The 18,693-nt window shown below is 40.3% G+C and overlaps 1 protein-coding gene across 6 annotated transcripts in view; it reads right to left on the bottom strand.

The window, feature by feature from the left end:
* Positions 1 to 18,693, bottom strand: part of tle2b (TLE family member 2, transcriptional corepressor b) — a 104,691-nt gene that overhangs the window by 30,069 nt on the left and 55,929 nt on the right. The window lies entirely within an intron of this gene.

An 18,693-nucleotide genomic window follows, 5' to 3' on the forward strand; every position in this document is an offset into this window, starting at 1 on the left:
GTAAAACATGTAATTATAGTCTAATTCAACATGACGATGGTCTAGAACAGTGTTTTTCAACTTTTTTTTGAGCCAAGGCACACTTTAACCTCGACACCAGCATCCAAAAACTGAATAAAGAGAAACTCATGGTCTGTATTTATCTGCAGTCCAACCACAAAGTTTTTTCTAAAAGATGAAATAAAAGTTAAGTTAATTTTCAGTAACAATTTTTAAACTAAATTATTTGATATTTTACCCTGGTAGTTGTTTTTCCCTCCAGTTTATTAACATGTAATTTTATGTAACCTCACAAATATATATATATATATATATATATATATATATATATATGTGTGTGTCTTAAAATAAAGATTTTAAGACATAATGTTTCCAATTACCAGAGTGCAATGAGAATTTTGTCTTTAAAGGGCAGGAAATCACATTTTATTTTTAGAAACATTACACAACCCTTCTAGTTTCAATGGCAGATTTTCTTTAGTTATAAGACTAAAAAAAACATCTGATACTTTTAAATACATTTTTTAAGTTTTTAAAGGACATCAATCCAGTGCAATTTCTTCTGGGCTTTTAAAGTTAATTCAACTGTTTTTTTTGTCGATTTGGGTATCAGCAATAAACAACAATAAAAAAACACTTAAATGGGTTCTCCAGGGTTAAAAGATCAGGACATAACAGCATAATTTAAAAACTATTAAAATGACTAATACTATTGGTTCCATTGGTCATTTTTTTCATTTATAACAAGGAAAAACATCTCTTTTTGTGGTGTTTTTTTCCAGTTGAGGACATTTTTATCCCGTACACTTCAGCTGCGATCGCACACAGACAGACACAGCAAACCTCTGTGTCTAATTCTATCTGTCTGAGTGCCCTCAGCCTCATTTTGTTCTCTTCTTCACTCAGCTATTCTCTCTTTCTCTGCAACAGCTCTCCCACGGAGCCATTATTACCCTATTCATCCTCTTTCCACCATCCCTCACTCATCACCCTCCCTTTTCTTTGTTAGCCCTCCTCCCATTACTCTACCTTTCCATTTCTTTCTCTGTTTCACCTTCCATTTTCATTGCCCTTTGTCTTCCTCATCTTCAGCCCCTTACATCTGTGTTTTTTCTTCTTCTATTACTTTGCCAACCGGCTGTATGACAGACAGGACAGTTTATTCCTCCCTCCTCTGGTTTGCTTTTTCTCTGGATCACTTTTTCCTCTGTAACACGTGTCCCTGACACTTCAGGATGTCAGGGAGGGGAGAGAAAGGCAGCAACGATGACTGACACACCATAATACCGAGGCTTTACCACACACACACACACACACACACACAGTCCCCCACACACACAGTCCCCAGCAGCCTGTCAATGGGAGCCAGTCATTATGGCTTCAAAAACGAGGCTTCATCAAACACAACTCTCCTCCTCGCAGCCTCACACACGTGTCGGCGTATGCATGAGTGGGTGGGTGATTGTCCCTAAGCCCCTCCGTGTGTTGTGTGTTTGTTACTCTGTCAGCACCTCGTGTGCGTCTGTGAGCACTGACCACGAAGACGGAGGGCGGCTAAACGGAACGCCTTTTTATCTTAACAATTGAAAGCAGATCGGCGTGAGTCAGACCTGCGCTGCAAACTAAATGCAAACTAATCATCGTCTTGCATCGTCTTGCGTCTTCTGCTCCAGTTTCTCTTTAACAGGTTTTAGTCTGAGGCCAACGATGATGAGGGAGCCCGGTGATGCAGAAGGTGGTCCGGCTACAGCTCCATCGACAAAACGTCTGCAAGATGGCTCAAAACGCACTTCAGCACATTTCTTATCAGATGTTAAACTGAAGTAGAAACTTATAAAAGAGTCACTAAACATTACATACAGGAGACGATAACCTTCATTTCTTGGGTTTCCTATTTGGAGGACAGCTATGTTTGCCTCTTTCAAAGGCCTGTTTATTTGAAATGACTTTTTCCATCTTGGAAGAGAAAATCAGACGCTACTCTACGCAACATCTTCGTGTTGCTTGGAAAAAATAAAATCCCCCAAATCCGCAAGTTGTGAGACGTCTTTTCTGCTCAGAGGTCTGCTCTAAGAAAACGTCCAAAAAAATGAATTCTGCAGGGGTGATGTGGTCCGAGCTGAAGCAGGTGTCAGAGCAGCACATCCCAGACTCATTCCACCGCCGGCCAAAGCACGGCCACCAGGGAGAGCCGGCAGAGGAAGCAGGGATGAATCGATGGCCAGATACAGAGCAAGAGCGAAAACCTGTCAATAAACTCTGGAGGGCGCGCTCGCTGCCAGCTGGCATGGAAACAGATAGCGATGGAGAGGCAGGGAGTCTCCACAGGAGACGGATCAAATGTAGGTGAGCGCAGAGACACAAGAGACATATTCACCATAGAACAAACAGTTTGATCAAACAATGACAGAAAATAAGCAAAAACACTTCAACCGATCATCTGTTGATCTGTTTTCAAAGCGTCCCCGGTGGTCTTTGACTTATGATGATGCATATTTTAGCCAAATTTCTTTTTAAAAAAGTGTGTTTTTAAAGGACATTGCTTCTGCAGAGTTCATTAGAAATTTGCCTCTGAGTTGCAGGACAATTGCCATGAAGCAACCCCGCCCTCCTTTCCCGTCGCCCATAACTATGAGTTCTCTGTTTACCCTTTCTCACTAGCCACTCGCTCCATGTAAGTTGGTGCTTTATTCTACGTTGTAATTACAATATTTATAAAACAAGATTTTTTTTTTTTCACAAGGATGTGAATAAAGAAATACTCAGAAATGCAATTTAAACCTCAATTTTATTCATATATGTCCTCCATCATCAGAAAAATGCCATGAGAACATATTAACAACACCTTTTTTAGTGGAGAAGGTCTTTAAGGACGAGTTTTTACCAAAAACACATCGTCTTCCCAAGAGCTTTCAGATTTTTACACAAATGAAACATGAATTTTTTTCAATTTTCACTTTTATAGATTAGTGCTTTCTGTCCAAAACCAATAAAAAGTGGTCAAATTACGTCATATTTCATGGCCATATTTTGATCTTGTTTAATTTACTCACCAAAGGGAGAATCCAAAAAACACTTTCCACTGCCTCATAAATACAGAAAGGTTTTTTTTAAATTGTAGATAAAATCTTTCAAGATCCCCAAAAAAAGCTTTCAGGATTTAGTCTTTTGAAAATCTGACTTATGTTTGCACATCAGGGCAAATGTCTGTCCTCTGAACACGTCTGCACAGAATTCATCAAAACCGCTTTATTCTTCCAGTTTTTGCATTTCAAACACAGGACACAAACCAGCATTTCAATGTATGCTTTCTTGTGCATTTTGCATGTGGGAGGAGGAAGCAGCCAGCTTTTCCTTCTCTGCAATTCATTATCGCCTCTGCTGCTGCTGCTGCTGCTCTCGCCACCCACATGCGCAACCCACAGCTTAAACGCTTCTACCTGACGTGTCAAAGCGCATTCTGAACACAACCAAGGCAAACTGAAGCCTTCATTAATTAAACAAGCAATTACTGACTGACTGACTGACTGGGGGAGTATCTTCATGCAGATGTTTTTAAAAATAATTAGCCGGATAAAATGAGGATCCGAAGTGGAGACAAAGCTTCCTAGAGATGGGACATTAACGAAACCATGAGGAATTACACAGCTTTTAGAAAATATGACTTGAAATGGGATTCCCTGCTTTCTAATTATCGCAACAAAAGAAACTCCCACTTCTTATTTATGACATTTTAGTGAACTAGAACAAACCACTGACTATGAAAGAGCTGCACGGCAGGGACCACTCGGGACCAGGACCCTCTTCCCAGCAGAACTTTGTGGATACAGTCAAGGTTTCGATTGGTCAAAGAGGATGACGCCTGCTCACTACCTGCCTGAGTCTCACTTCAGGCCGTGTCCCACAGCCACTACGACATTTTGTGCATTTTGCACAGAGGTAAATTCGTGAATTTACGAAATAAAAGTGAGAAGAGTTGAGGTCTTTACGAGAAATTTTCAAAGACGAGTGAACCACGTTAAAACCACGGAGGAAGTATGAATAACCACGCAAACAAAACGTAAATCAGTATAGAACACGAACTGTGCGTTGTTATTATGCTGTTTATCTGCAATTCATTAGTGATGCGTGCGTCAATTACGTGATTTGAACTTGATATACGCGTTATAAAAGTTATACATCGGTGGTTCGTTCGTGAAAAGTCTGTTAGACATACGTGGAACGGTCGTGGAAAGACACCAACTTGGGTTTGCATCTGGCAAAAATTATGCACAGTTGCGTAAGATTTACGGAATAATTGCATATAAACTATGCTAAATATGCAAAAACTGCAAAATTCTCAACCGACAGCTCAAAACCGAATTCCCGTAAAGACCCGCCGGCCGAAACCCTCAACGGACATCTGTGCACATCGACGAATGACGAAGGCAAGAAACACTTATGAGTGACTTAGATCAGGCATGGATCATGAAAGACGGAAATTCTATACGTGGAAAATGTACGTAGACAGGTGAAGCAGTCTACAACGTTGAGCTAGAAGGAAAAGTTACTTTCTACTCAAACTAAGTACCTTCATCCAAAACATCCCCATCATTTCTCCTACATTATATTCCTGTAAATCCCAACCAGTAATGACAGAAGAGTCCAACTTTTACTTCCTATGACTCTTGAGGAAAATGAAAGAAAATAGGTTTCTTTTTTTTTTTCTTCATAAATTTGATCAAGTTTGGTAAAGAAAGTGCCGCTGATAATTTTTGATCATAGTTTTTATAGTTAACCCAACATGTTTGTTACATTTGTTTGATGGTTAATTTAACACGGATCAATCACAAAAGCTCCTCTTAACACAGACCAGAACTGAGGTTGAAGACTTTTTTTCTTTTTGCTTAACAGGATTACAATGTTTTTAAAAGGAAGTGATGTATACACTCAATGCTTAATAATAAGAAAAAGAGTTGATAAGAGGACATATACAAAAGGGAAAATCCTGTTACTGAAACATTTGAACTTGTTCCCAGGAAGGGAAGTGTCCTGGTTTGTAAATAGGATCAAGTTTCTTCCAGCTTTTCTGACTCGGTCTGCACAAAGTAAAGGCTTCAAAGAAAATAATTCTCATTAGTTATGCTGAAAAAATAGGAGAGTGTGTCGTTTATTTAGTCAGGTCAAATAAAAACACTAGGAGATCATGGACCTCCGCAGGATTCAGTCTGAACACAAAAGTTAGACTCTTTCTATAGAAAACAAGATTTATCCTAATAAATAAATTAGATCAATCAATGCCAGCCCATTATGATTGGGTGCTTTGGGCACAGTTGTAACAGATTTTAGATTTAAAACATAAATTTCTTTTTTTTTTCCCCTTTATATATAAAAAAATGTGGATGAGGCTTTCAGATAAATGTCGACTATGTTGTTTAACCCCGTTTATCCACAGATCCACATTCAGCTTCGACGTCATGCTAACATGTAAATCGTGTAATACTTCATCTCTTCGTGTGAGTTGTCAGAGGTGATTCTGACAAACATGACATTCTATGGGACCATTTTTTCTTACAAATGTGTTCTGTTTAGCGCAGAAAATGCAATTGTTTGTACTCCATCTTTGTGACATCACACATGTGTAGCATGACATAGGAAGGTCTGAGCAAAGTTGGATTCTGCAATAAATTCGTTTTCTGCAACCTGTTGACGTTTTATTAGTTTTTCTATTGTCTGAATCAAAGAGGAAGTCTTTGAAAACTGAAAACAAAAACGTTTTATTTCTTTTTAGATGATTACATTTTCCATTTAGTTTAATTGTGTCTGTTGGCCACTTCACCTTAATCCTGTTTCTTAAATGTTGTTATTACTTCTTCTTCAGTTTAACATATAAAATAATCCAGACGTTCTTAGAAAAGTGTTTCAGTTAGAAAGATGACTTGGACCAAACTCTGGGATGTTTGGCTGTTAAGAAACACAAACCTTGAAGGAGAACTAAACTGTTGACCTCTGATTTCATCAAGAAGATTAGATTAGACACACATCAACTGTTTGATGTGTGTTTGTTGTGGTTTAAGACATTTAACAGGGAAGACTCACTGTACGCTGAGACGCAGTCACTTTAACCCAGTGCTTCTCAAATAGTGGGGCGCGCCCCCAGGGGGGGGCACGAAGCGATGCCAGGGGGGGCGCGCGGTGGTGGCGGTTTTAGGCACAGGTTTGTCCGGTGCGCAAATTTAACGTGGGGGCAGCGGTGACAGCGGCTCAGTGCTTGGAAAATAATCTGGTCCACTATTCGGTTCCTATTGTCTGTTCTGTCTGTCCGCGGCTGCGCGAGTGAGAACGAAAGGGGAGGGGTGGTGTGGGCCCTGTCTGCCAGGGGAATCGAGTAAGCCCTGGCTGCAGCCTGCAGAATGGGTCAACATAGTGGAATGCTTTGAACGCAGAGGAATGTGAACACGCTGTGGAATGTTAACCCCGCCCATGCTGAGCCCGTCTGCTGTGGAATGTTAACCCCGCCCACGCTGAGCCCGTGCATTTGATTCACCTTTGTCACAGCAGTTGTGATTGCAGGAAAGGGGAAGAATCAGCGGAGCCCATTTTGTGACATTGTGAATTGTATGAGGAAGAAAGAGAACAGAAGGAGGAAAATTTGAATGGTGCAATTTTTTTTATGTATAACTCAAAAAATGATTCAAGCCCCTCTTTCATGTAACACAATAAAATTCTGTTTGTTTTATTTAAAAATATTTATTTTAAAAGAATGTATCTACATTTAATTGACCTGACACAAAATGTATAAATAGTTTCCCCTATAACTCCAGTAATCCAAAATAATTGAGTTCAAGTAAGGGGCTTGCTGTTGAATGCTGTTTTCCTGTTTCTCTTTATTCTTTTTGCCGTCTCACGGCTACAATTTTTCACCTATTTTAACCATTGAACTATTAAAATGTTCAACTCCTTCATCTAATGTAATGCCTGGTATGACTATTAGTCCTTCAAATCCTTCGACTTTTCAAAAGTGAAAACTTTAGTTCGTTTTTTCCACGTAAAAAACGAAACTGTGGCATGAAATCGTTTCAACTCGGCGATACACGAAGAGCCTCATTTATAAAAATATGGAATCTATTTATTTATACCGGCGGCCTGGCTTCATCACCGGAGTGATAGCTCAGTGGCTTAGATAGCGGGATAACAACTCGGAGGTTCTGAGTTCGAATCTAGCATTAAACCGCTGTTGCTTGTTTTTTTTCCTTTGCCTTTCTTGATAAAATTTAGTTCGACTAACTCGATTATATTTCATTACATGGAAGAATTTTCTTTGAGGTGGGGTTACTCATATTTATTGGATGTAAATCCTGACAAAACAATTAAATTGAGTTCATCCAATGAGTTATTTTTTTTAAACTGTGAGGCCAGACAGAATTTATTAACTCCCTAATACATGCACATGGAAACTTGTAAAAGGCATAAGAAGGCAGGAATCATGGTAGAAATTCCCTAATTCAATTAAATATTTGTATTTTATTTTAGCACATACAATGAAAAAGGGATCGTGAATACAAAGAATGCATTAGGATAATACTAAACTTTAACAAAAAAGACTAAGCTAAACTGATATTCCTGCCCTTAGACCCCCCCTTCACAGTAAGGAAAAACTCCTTAAAAACCCGTAGGTGGCAATATTGCACATGGAAACTTGTAAAACCACCAAAGAAGAAGACGGCCTCAGCATGGGCGGGGCTAACATTCCACAGCGTGTTCACATTCCTCTGCAATCAAAGCATTCCACTATGATGACCCATTCTGCAGGCTGCAGCCAGGGGTAGTTGGGGGAATCGGGGCACGCGGACCACTGCTACCGCTGCCTGTTGCCCAAGATCACCGCTGCCCTTAGATTCCTAAGCTCATGCTAACAATGTCATTCTTTATGAACTATTGTAGACATTTTGATGACGTGTCTTTATTTTCCATCCATGTTTTCTTTGTCTGCCTGTGGTTTAGTTAGTGTCAGACAGACATAAAGACAGCAGGTAATGCAGGAAAACAGCTGCACTTTTATGAGATCAGAAATAAACAATCCGTCATTTAGAAAAAAAAAATCAGCACGTTTTTACCTATTTCTTCAGACTAAAAACGTTAAATATATTGGTGCTGCTGTGTTAATGTTTCAGATCAATTTAGATTTAATATTATTTATTGATTGAATTATTTTTTTCAGCATCAAATGGTTCAGTTGGTCAAAATGTTTCTAGTTTAAATAAGGAATGACAGATTTTTTTTATTTCAGGTACTTTCAGCTTCTTTTCTGTTTTAGACTAGAACAGGGTTTCTGTGGCTAAATAAAGTTAATATTTGTTGAAAGTGGATTTATTTTGCTTTTTTCTTTTGTTAGTGTTAAAAGATACAATTTTAGGTATACAAATTTTATAGATACTGACCTGATGTATTGTCACCGCGCGAGTGTGTCTGTGTGTGTGTGTGTGTGTGGGGGGGGGGTTATGGGGGGGGGTCAGGGGGGGCGCGAAACATTTTCTTTTCCTAGGGGGGGCCTGGCAAAAAATAATTGAGAAGCACTGCTTTAACCCAATGCATCATGGGAGATGTAGTGTGCCTCTAAGCTTCATTGTTTTGTTCACTTGTTCCACGGTCTGACACTGGATTCTGTGGAAAGCTACACTGCTAGACGAGCTTTAGCTGGTATTTTTGTTGGAACTGAGAGATTTTATGAGCAGAATCAGAACAAGGAAGTGAAGACTTTAACCACTTCTGATTGGTCAGACTGATGACGTATGATTAAGCCTCCAAAAATAATTGGTGGAGACAGTTAAAGGGGCGGGACTTTTCAGAAAACAGCTGAAGCTGCAGCTAAATCATGGTACCGTCAGTCTTATCAAAATGTCTTTAATAGAATCAAATAAGCAGAAAGAAATAAGTATTTTATGATCTTTCATATTCCTAACTCCTCAGTGTTTTATCAGGGCCTGTTTGGATGAACACAGAGCTGATATCCTGGAGATGGGAAATGTTTTTACATCAGTTAATGAGGGCAATCACCAACGGCACACCTGACCATCTCCCACGGCACACTAGTGTGCCGCTGCACACAGGCATTTCACAGACGCTGTGAAAAAGCAAATGAACTCGGAGCTTGCTGTAATTCCGGGAGGCTTGACGAAGGAACTCCATGGGTGTAAACAGGGTGTTCAAAGTAAGGTTGCGAACGGCGTGGTTGCGGCGGATGACGGATGGCGAACACACTTTCACTAAGACTGGGAGGCAGCGCCGGGCGAGTTACGGCACAATCTGTGAGTGGATTGTAGAAGCTTGGGCTAACATGTCTGCTTGCACAGTTCTTCGAGCTTTCGCAAAAGCCTCATGCATGAGGAGCCGCATGCCAACAAAGGAGACGGACTCTGACGACGATAAAGGGAACCAGGCGTGTTTGATACATTTCAGATACAAAAGGTGAGGACTATGATGGATTTTTGGATGCTGTTTTATGACCGAAAAAAATCAAAAATAAATCACAATTAACTCAGTTTTGCTCCTGTTGCCTTTTAATAAAAAAACACACTAGCGTGCATGTGTTACCGGTATGTTTTAACGCCCGCGCCCCAAAGCCCGCTGCATCTTTTGCATGTGTCAAACTGAAATAACTGAAACTGCGCCTTTATAACCCAGTGCGCCCTATGGTCGTGAAAATACGGTAGGCATACGTTCGACCACTAATAATAAATAAACATACTGGTCGATATTTAGTTTTCATGCCACGATGGCGTTTTTCAGTCAACCTGCAGCCTGACCGCTGCTCGGCCGTCGGTGGACGGTCTCAGGTAAATATTTGCACCCATTGAAGTACTAATCATCCTGTGAATAGGGCTGCAGAGATGTAGCTGTTGAGGGGGGGTAAGCACCACCCCCTCGCCTCTTAGCTTCCCTGTTTTTCAGCTCTGTTGGCTCATTCTCCTCTTCCCCCGGATCTCCGTCTCCTCGCTCTGTTTACCCTCTGTGCTCTCGCTCTTCTGCTCTCTTTCTGCCCTGCTTTTGATTCTTCTCCTCCTCACTGTGTCTCTGTCCCTCTCTTTCCCCTTCTCCTTTCTTGTTTTTTTTTCTTCTCTCCTCTCAGCTCCCTCCCTCTCCTCCGGGCTGCATGCCAGCTCCTCTTCCTTGGCGCTGAGCCACCCCCCCTTCATCCACAATGCCACTGATTGATGGCCCCTCTATTCTGGAAGTACAGGAAGAGAAACGGGGGGGGGGGGGGGGGGGGGTTTACACACATGTAAACCCTCTCAGCATCGTGCACACACACACACACGCGTGCACTCACAAGTATGCACACACGAGCCGCCGCATACAGTTGTGCAAACACTCCCGAAAGCAAAATGGCACACAGAAAATCAACACAAAAGACAAAAGGAGCGCGGGAACACACACACACATATGTGCACACAGCAAGCAGCCTCTTGGTGCAAACGCACACATGCACACACAAACACACACAACTCAGCTGTCAGAGCAGAAAAGAAGACAGACAGCACACCACTGAAAATGAAAAATGCAGTGATACAGCTCACTTTTGGACTCTCAGCAACCATGACTGCGGGGACAAACGTGCACCGTCCACGGCAGCGTCCCTCCATCACAAACGCCATGATGTCACCACCAATAACAAACCCTGAGTTCTTCCTACACTAACACCAGAATAACCATGAGAGTACGAAAGCCTTTCAAATCACACGTGATCCTGCATCGAATTTCATGCACGATGCCAATTGTGTCTGACGGAAACAGAAGTTTAAAACCATTTTAGAGGCTTTTACTGTCAAAACTCTGCTGGTGCATCAGAGAAGTTCCTCTCATTAGGACAAATTTGAAACAAAAGAGGAGAAACAGCTTTGTTAAACCTCCTGCTATGATCATTTCTGAAGGACAGCACTGAGATTCCCGGGTCAGAGTACATTGAATTCTCTGGTACGGTACTTTTATACAATACTCTTTCAACGTGGTACACATGTTTTTAATGCAGAAAAGTTTAAAAAGTAATGAAAGATTGAACAAAAAGGCGCTAATGTGTTTCCTGGCCATTTATTTAAGGGTGTATTCAGACTAGAAAAGTTCAAAGGTCCAGACCAAGTCCGCAAAATTTGGTCCAAATGCAGTAGCTGAAGCTTGCGCTCGGTCTTTATTTAGAGTGCCGTCTACCAGACATTTCTGATCCGAACCAAAGTTGTCAACAAAAAAGTCTCTTCAGTCATTGGTCAGGAATTACGAGGGCGGAGCAAAGCAACACAAGAAAAAATAATGGAAGTTCAAACTTCAGGTACTTGTTACTCTGGTCCAGTAGAGGCCCGCTGCAAGACGGTCACTGAGGAGATGACGGCCAAGAAGGTTTGCTGATAAGGGTCTATGACATATAGACTGTCAGGAAAACAACGAGCAGCCTATTACGTTGTTCTAATGAGCCTGCATTCATCTAATCTCATTTCAGTCAGTCGCTGTGTTTCATTGTTGCTCCGTTACATCCCGTAATGACCGATTGCGGTGGTCGGCCATGTTCGGGTGTTCCGCTCCGACCACACAGACTATTCAGGCTGAGGAAACTCGGAGAGAACCGAAGCTCAGTCCAATTGGAAACGAATAGAGAGTATCTTGAAAGATGGGTCAGAGAGCGGTTCCCTGTCCTGGACCAGGGTGCGCTTGGGTGTACCAAGACTGAAAACGTGTTCCTAATTATCGGGGGAAACGAACTCTGGTTTGCTTTAAGCCAATGAAGTCTGAATACAGCCTAAAGGTTTCTCAGTGTGATGAGAAAATGTCAAACAAAAATACAAAAATACCACAGTGTGAAAAAATCTGTTGTGAATGGAAGCTCTTTGCATCACGTTTATGAACAAAAGAGGCTGACTGAAGGAAAACATCACTTTATTGGTCTCTAGTTTCATCAGAGGTCCTTGCAACCTAAAATGTCTCAAATATCAGTATTTCTGAAGATCATTTTCACAGCAATGGGGGATAATTTCATTTTGCATCCAGCTGTGAGTTCTATCTGACTCCGAAAGCTTACAGTTGCTTAGAAACATGAGACCCCCATCAAAGCCTGAGAATGTGTTACCAACACGAGCCCTGGTCAGTGCAGTGACACAAAGACTAGGAGGTCTAGCAGAGCTGAATCTATGGTCTATGGGTTTTCTATTTTGTACTTCTTTTCTGGCCTTGTTTATCCCTCTTTGAACCTTCATTCAAACGCGGTAAAAGTTGGGTTTGTTATTTTTTTATTCTTTGTTATTTCTTTTTCCTTCTTAGTTTTTCATAAGGTCATGACCTTTCCTCAGATGAGGAGTCTAGGTACTCTACAGATTCATTGACTGTATGCGAGAAATGGACCAAGTGTCCAGTGGAAAAGGGTTTACTTCCGGCTCCAACCAAATGAAGCCAGATTGGTCACCATTTTTTCTCCTGACATGGATGCCACCAATAAGCAGTGATTGGTCTGAAATCTGTCAATCAAACAATTGGACGTGGGGGTCAGCAAACGCCACACTTTCACTGAGGCATCTGTTTGATGCCTCAGTGAAATTTATTCAAGTATAACTTGAATAAATTACACTACAAGTAATAAAAAATGTCATAAATTTTTTTTACTTAGGATTGGGATCTTCGGTATATTTTATCTTTTTTTTTCCAACGTATAATTTTGTATTATTTTTTATTTTTTAAATTTTTATTATTTTTTATAATATTAATTATTATTTTATTTATTTGATTTACAAATATTTTATTAATTACATTTTTTATATTTCTTTCAGGTTTACAATGTGTAATATTGATTTTGAACACTGTTTTCAAATTTTATTTTTATTTAAAAAGAAATTAAAAGAAAATAAATCAATTCATTCATTCATTTAAATATATATATATATATATTTTCCAATCTTACAATTTCCTTAACTTCACAAATACCCTGATTTGTCGGCATAATTCTGGATTTTGTTTTTGCACGAACAGAAAGCAGCTGCTCCTCTGAACTTGAGCTTTTTTTTCTTGTTATTCTTATTCAGGCCAACCGTAAACAGTGAGATCCACACGTGATCTGAACAGAGGGAACTAGGGAAGACACAGAGGCAGAGACATCAAAGCTAAACACACACACACAAACACACACAGATGCTACAGCATTTTCAAAGAGGGACGACACACACCACTGATCAGAGAGAGAGCAAACACCGAGCACAAACAGCACACGCACATTCAGAGTACTACGACCTCCATGCTCTAATCTGCCTCTTTAGACAAAAAAAAAAAAAAATCCTAACCCTGGATTGTTAACAGACAGTGAACCAAAACATGTGAAGGATGGCATTAGAGGAGAAAACCTGTAAAGTAAATCAGTCAAGGCACGTGTTTACTGCAAGGTGAGGATTCAGGTCACTTCTTCAGCCGGACACGCCGAAGCAGGCGCGTTCACTCAGGCGTGGCTACAAACATGCAGAAAAAAGGCCCAACAGCTCGGGGTAATTAGGCTGGCAGATATGCGCATACACTTTTACAAGCAGATAAACAATCTGTGACGCTCCACCTACTCCTCCTTAATCTGCCCGGACTTCTCCATTTCTGTTGTATTAATATCGTTCTCTCAGTTTCCTCTGCCTCTGCTGCTTTTTTTTTGTTTTTTGCTCTGTTTTATGTCAAACTCAGACCCAGTCTCATGTGTGGTGGTGAAATGAAAGGAGGGAGCAGGAAGGAAGGACATCCAGCTGCTTGGTCTGTCCTCAGGAGTCTGACTGTGGAGCATCCTGACTGTCAAACACAACCTCCTCTAACATCCTTCCTGCTCTGTGAGCCTCACAGTCTCTGGAGGTGGCATTCTCCCACCAAAAAGACGTGCCGCTTATGCATGTTCTCTGTTCTTTCACTGGGTCGTTCTTACAGACAAATAATAATTAAAGCTGTGAGTGCCTTTGACCTGCTACATGCCCCTCAATCTGCCCCTGCCACCCTGGTCAGAGCTGTTCTTGACTCACACAAAAAAACAACACTTCTTTCCAAATGGCGGCTTTTTCGTTGATTTATCTACATAGCAACCATTTTACATTTGGGTCAGATGGGGGTGACGAACAGTTCTATGTGAGTTTTAGAAGAATCTCCAAAAGAAAATTTTTTAATTTCATTGGCAACTGAGGTTTTTTTTTTTTTTGTTAATCGCGTCCACATTCCTAATACATATTGTATGTTATATCATTTCATCCAGTTTAAAACAATTCCTGTCTTCGATTTTAACAATATTCCGGTAAAAAATGTGCGAACAACAGCGAGACTTTTGCCACTTTTGTGAGCTTGCTAGGCTAACACCTATCAAAATCTACAAACTTTATTTCCAACATTGTTCCACAAGTAGAGGGTGACGATCCAAAACCCCAACAATTTGTAGCTGATACTAAAGAGATTTCCTTTTTCCTTTTTTTAGAAAATTCAAGATGGTGGCCTCTATCCTGAGGTCAAAGGTCGACAAAACTTTGGTTGTGGTTGCAGACTTGTGTGTGAAATTTTGGGATCGCTCAAGCAAAGGTTTTCTTGGGAAAAATGTCACACTTTGCCACAAAAAGGTCCTGTGGACATCCCATAATAGTTTGAAAACTTCCTTTGGATATCTCCGACACGTGGGTTTTGGTTTCGTTATTGGATTTTGCATCAACCTTTGAGCTCCATCAAAGATTTTGGCCCAATTCATTTTTTTTGACAGTTTCTCCCACTGTGATGTCATCGTTTTTTGGGGGGTTGGGGGTCGTCCAAAATACTTTTTTTACATTTTTGTCCGTCTTTGAGTATGTGGCGTAGATGACATGTTTACTCAAAGGAACAAAAAGAAAGAAGAATTGTGAAAATAATCTGGTCCTTCGGTCCAGGGCTGCTGTAACACAGAATTACAAAATCAAGTTTTCAGGTTTTATGTTTGACTTTTTCAATTCTTTGCTGCTACTTTAAGGTCTTCTGCTCATGCTGCTTTTGTCCTAAATAATTGAATATTTGTCCAGCTCAAGGACACACCGACACCTTCTTAATGCTCAGCACTTTCTGGCTAATAAGCATGTAAATGATTATGTCAATCATTAAAAACATCCCTGACACTGGATGGGTTTGTGTCACAAAGATATTTGTAGGATAAATGTGTGTTGTTGTTTTTTTTTGTTTAGTTTTAAACTTTATTGATGATAAGAGTGTGGAAGGAAACTATCTTTAAGTAAAACCATTAACCTGCATGAAAAGAAAATGAACGAGATGTTTACTTAAATATTTACTTATATAAATGGGTGCAATATTTTTACACTCAAACAAGTTAGTTTATTTAAATAAATTTGTTTAAATGAGTAAAATGAAGTAAAAATATTAAGTTCCTTCAAATACATATACTTAGCATATTAGCGAAAAAATGCGGGTATGTGATTTAGTTAGTCAAAAGCAGTCAGACACCCAGAAATACTGAATAGCTTTTATTTACAGACTAAATGTGTTTTTTAAGTTATTAGTTAAATAAACTGAACATACATGAGATGAACTGTGAACACAACAAAATTAACATGTTGTGAACATCGTCACCTTCTTAAAAATAATTGCCTAAGTCATTTTTTGAAAAACATTTTTTTCGCTCTATACTGCAGAAACAGACCTACAAAGACTAGAAGCGTCTTTACCCAGGAACAACCATCTCCTAACTACAGTGTGAATAGCAACAGAAGGCTACAACTTCTGGGGTGAGGGCTGTTAGAGTCCAATATTTCCCAATGAGAACTATTATGTATTTATTTCTAGAAAAGATCAGTGGGACTTTTGTGTTTTATTCAAACACAGGAATATTAGTACGGATGTTTTTGACTCATGTGCCTCCAAGAAGATGAAGCGCGGCAAGCGAACTCTCAGGACAAGGATTCGGCCAATGAGGAAAACTCTGTCTGGATAATGGACTCCAAAAACCCCAGCTAGCAGTCTATCTTGCAAAACAAGACTGCAGGTCCATACCTTTACCCTCTTGGGTTCAAAGAAAGCTACTGCTACATTTGAGACAAGTCAGAAGGTGACATGTGTAGTGAGGTATTTGCTCATCTTTAATATTGTCATTTTGAAGGTGGAATCAAGGCTATCCAGAACTCAAGGAGACCATCGTGTGAACTGATGGTTGGTGTTATCAGAATCCCAACGCATGTGTGGCGAATGCATACTCTGAGCTTGCAAGGAAATATGGTGTACTAATAACCTAGAAATACCTTGCTGCAGGTCTGTGACAGCATTCATAGTACTATTAAACAAAAACTAGATAGCAGATATTTTCACCCCAAGATACCGTGTCATTATACTTCAGATTGGAAGTATCAGGCTGTCCCCTTAACATGTGAAAGTGCTTAAGCACAATAGGTTCCTGAAACTTAATGGATCTTTTTTCAGGCTACAGGCAAAAAAGCTTGATATCCAACCGTGCATTACTTGTTTATCAGTTTATCAGTGATGGCACAGGTCCATTCAGACTGTCCTTCTCAGAAGCCTCTGTATGGACAGAACTGCCACAAAGGGTACAGATGTCAAATGGGCCATTGGTATGGATAAGATTGTTGTTTTCTGACAATCAAGAAGAAAGTTCCAGAACCTCCAGTCAATTAAACCCATCACTTCTTTTACAATTTCCCACACTAATAGGCAGAAGACAAGAACCCTACAAAGAAGAGCTGGAAAGAGAAGTGAAGAAATGCACATTCCTCCGAAGCATTATGTTCAGTCAGTATGTTAGTAATGTGTTTTCCTAATAAAAAAGAAGGCTTAAAAATGCCTAAATCACAAAGGCATGTCCAAAAATGTGCCTAAGTCATTTAATTCTCCCATATTCCATGTTCGGGTAACTTTGTTGCGTGTATGTCAACAGGCATCTGTTGTCAGAGCTATTTTGATTAAAGTTGTCCGTAACTATCATATATTCAACAAACTGTTCCGTTTTTTGCATTTCCTGAAAAATCCGAAAAAATGACTTGGGCAATTATTTTAAAAGGGTGACGACATTTTCATTTTACCAAGAAAACAATTGAGACAAAAACAGAAAATTGCCAAAAATACACCTTATAGCTGCTTTAAAACGATGAGAACGTGGCATTTTTTATGTTTTTGGCAGAATCAAAATGGCATAAATTGTTAAACGTAAACGTGTCTTTTTAGACAAACTTGTCAAAAAATATGTTTTCATTGAATTTTTAGATTCTAATTTGACTTTTTTTCTTGTTTAAAATAAACAAGTAATCGATCTAGATTTAGTTGAGCCAGCGATTTGATAGATTTTTTTAATGTTTGTATTTAAAGTTGGACTGATTTGACACATAGAAGACTTAAAAACAACAGCTTGGACGTTCTGCTGCTTCACTTTTTTGCCTCGTCAGCTCACAGAGTAAAACGCTGCTCATTAAGGGCCCTGCAGGATCCTGCTGCTAAATCCATCATTAAAGCAGAAACCTCACTTGCAGACCTGCATGTCATCATGTCCGTTCAAGGCCAGTTGTTTACTAAATTATGTCTCCTCCAAACCTAAATCCAGTCTGAAAGCAGCATGTCTGTTAGGAAACTGCTGCTCCTCATGAAAGTTTTATGCATTTTCCCCAAAACAGAGTTGGTTTTTATGGACCTTTCATGTCAACTAAATGTATTTTTGTGAACTAGCGTCAGAAAGGAGGAGCACTTCCTCAGACGGTTCCTGAAATGCTGCCACAGTAACTTCCCCGTGCTAGCTTGGGGTGGTGGGGGTCCTCCAGAGACCACAGTTCAGGTAGAGAAAAAGCATCCGTTTGCTGAAATTGCACTTTACCTCATGAACTGCAAAGACGTGTGAGTCTACGACCGACGGTCACGAACCAAAAGTCTCACAAACAGGGATGCTGCCAACTTTAGAGTTACATATGGGGGAGGCAGGGGGCTGCATGGTGGTGCAGTGGTTGGCACCCTCACCACATAGTGAGGAGCCTCTGGTTCAAATCCCAGCTGGGAGCCTTCCGGTGAAGTTTGTATGTTCTCCACGTGTTTGTGTGGGTTTTCTGTGGGCTCTCCGGTTTGTGTGTGGTAAGATGTGAGTGTGTTACCCTCCAACAGTAGCTGGGTCGGCGACCCAAAGAGGGATTCAACACTGCAAATGTAATGAGATCCATCTTTTTGTTTTAGTCACACAAAATATTGGTAGTTTCTTCCCCCCCCCCTGTATTCAGTGATGGGCTAGTAGCCCCTCCTTCTGGTTTTCCCTTTATATGTCTGACGCTTGCTTTCCCTCTCCCCTTTCTGTTTTATTGTCCAGCAGGAGAGGTGGGTGACCTGTAACGTTAGTGATACGAATCCTCATTTCATCTGTTTTGTCCAATATACTGTTATTATTTGAGATCTGTTATGGAAAAACTATAAAGATGTAGACATTTTTTTTCAGTGTAAGGATGATCTGAGCTCCCTCTGCCTGTCACCCTCATGTAGGAGCTCATACGGGACGTTAACACGGTGGTTTCTATTTCCTTGTTTTCGGAAAATTATCAGCTCTGCAATAAATGGAGGTGGTCTCCAAGGGTGCTGCTGTGTCCCAACGTCTTTTGATTCCTTAAACACAACGCAGAAGTGATCCAGTTACACAAAGATGAATGGATAGATGTTGGATTTGGTGCAGAAAGAAAAATTTGAACTGCAAAGCTGTCATTTGTGGGA

The sequence above is a fragment of the Oryzias latipes genome, chromosome 4 (genome assembly GCF_053564925.1).
Source record: "Oryzias latipes strain Hd-rR chromosome 4, Olatipes_Hd-rR_3.1".
Lineage (NCBI taxonomy): Eukaryota > Metazoa > Chordata > Actinopteri > Beloniformes > Adrianichthyidae > Oryzias > Oryzias latipes.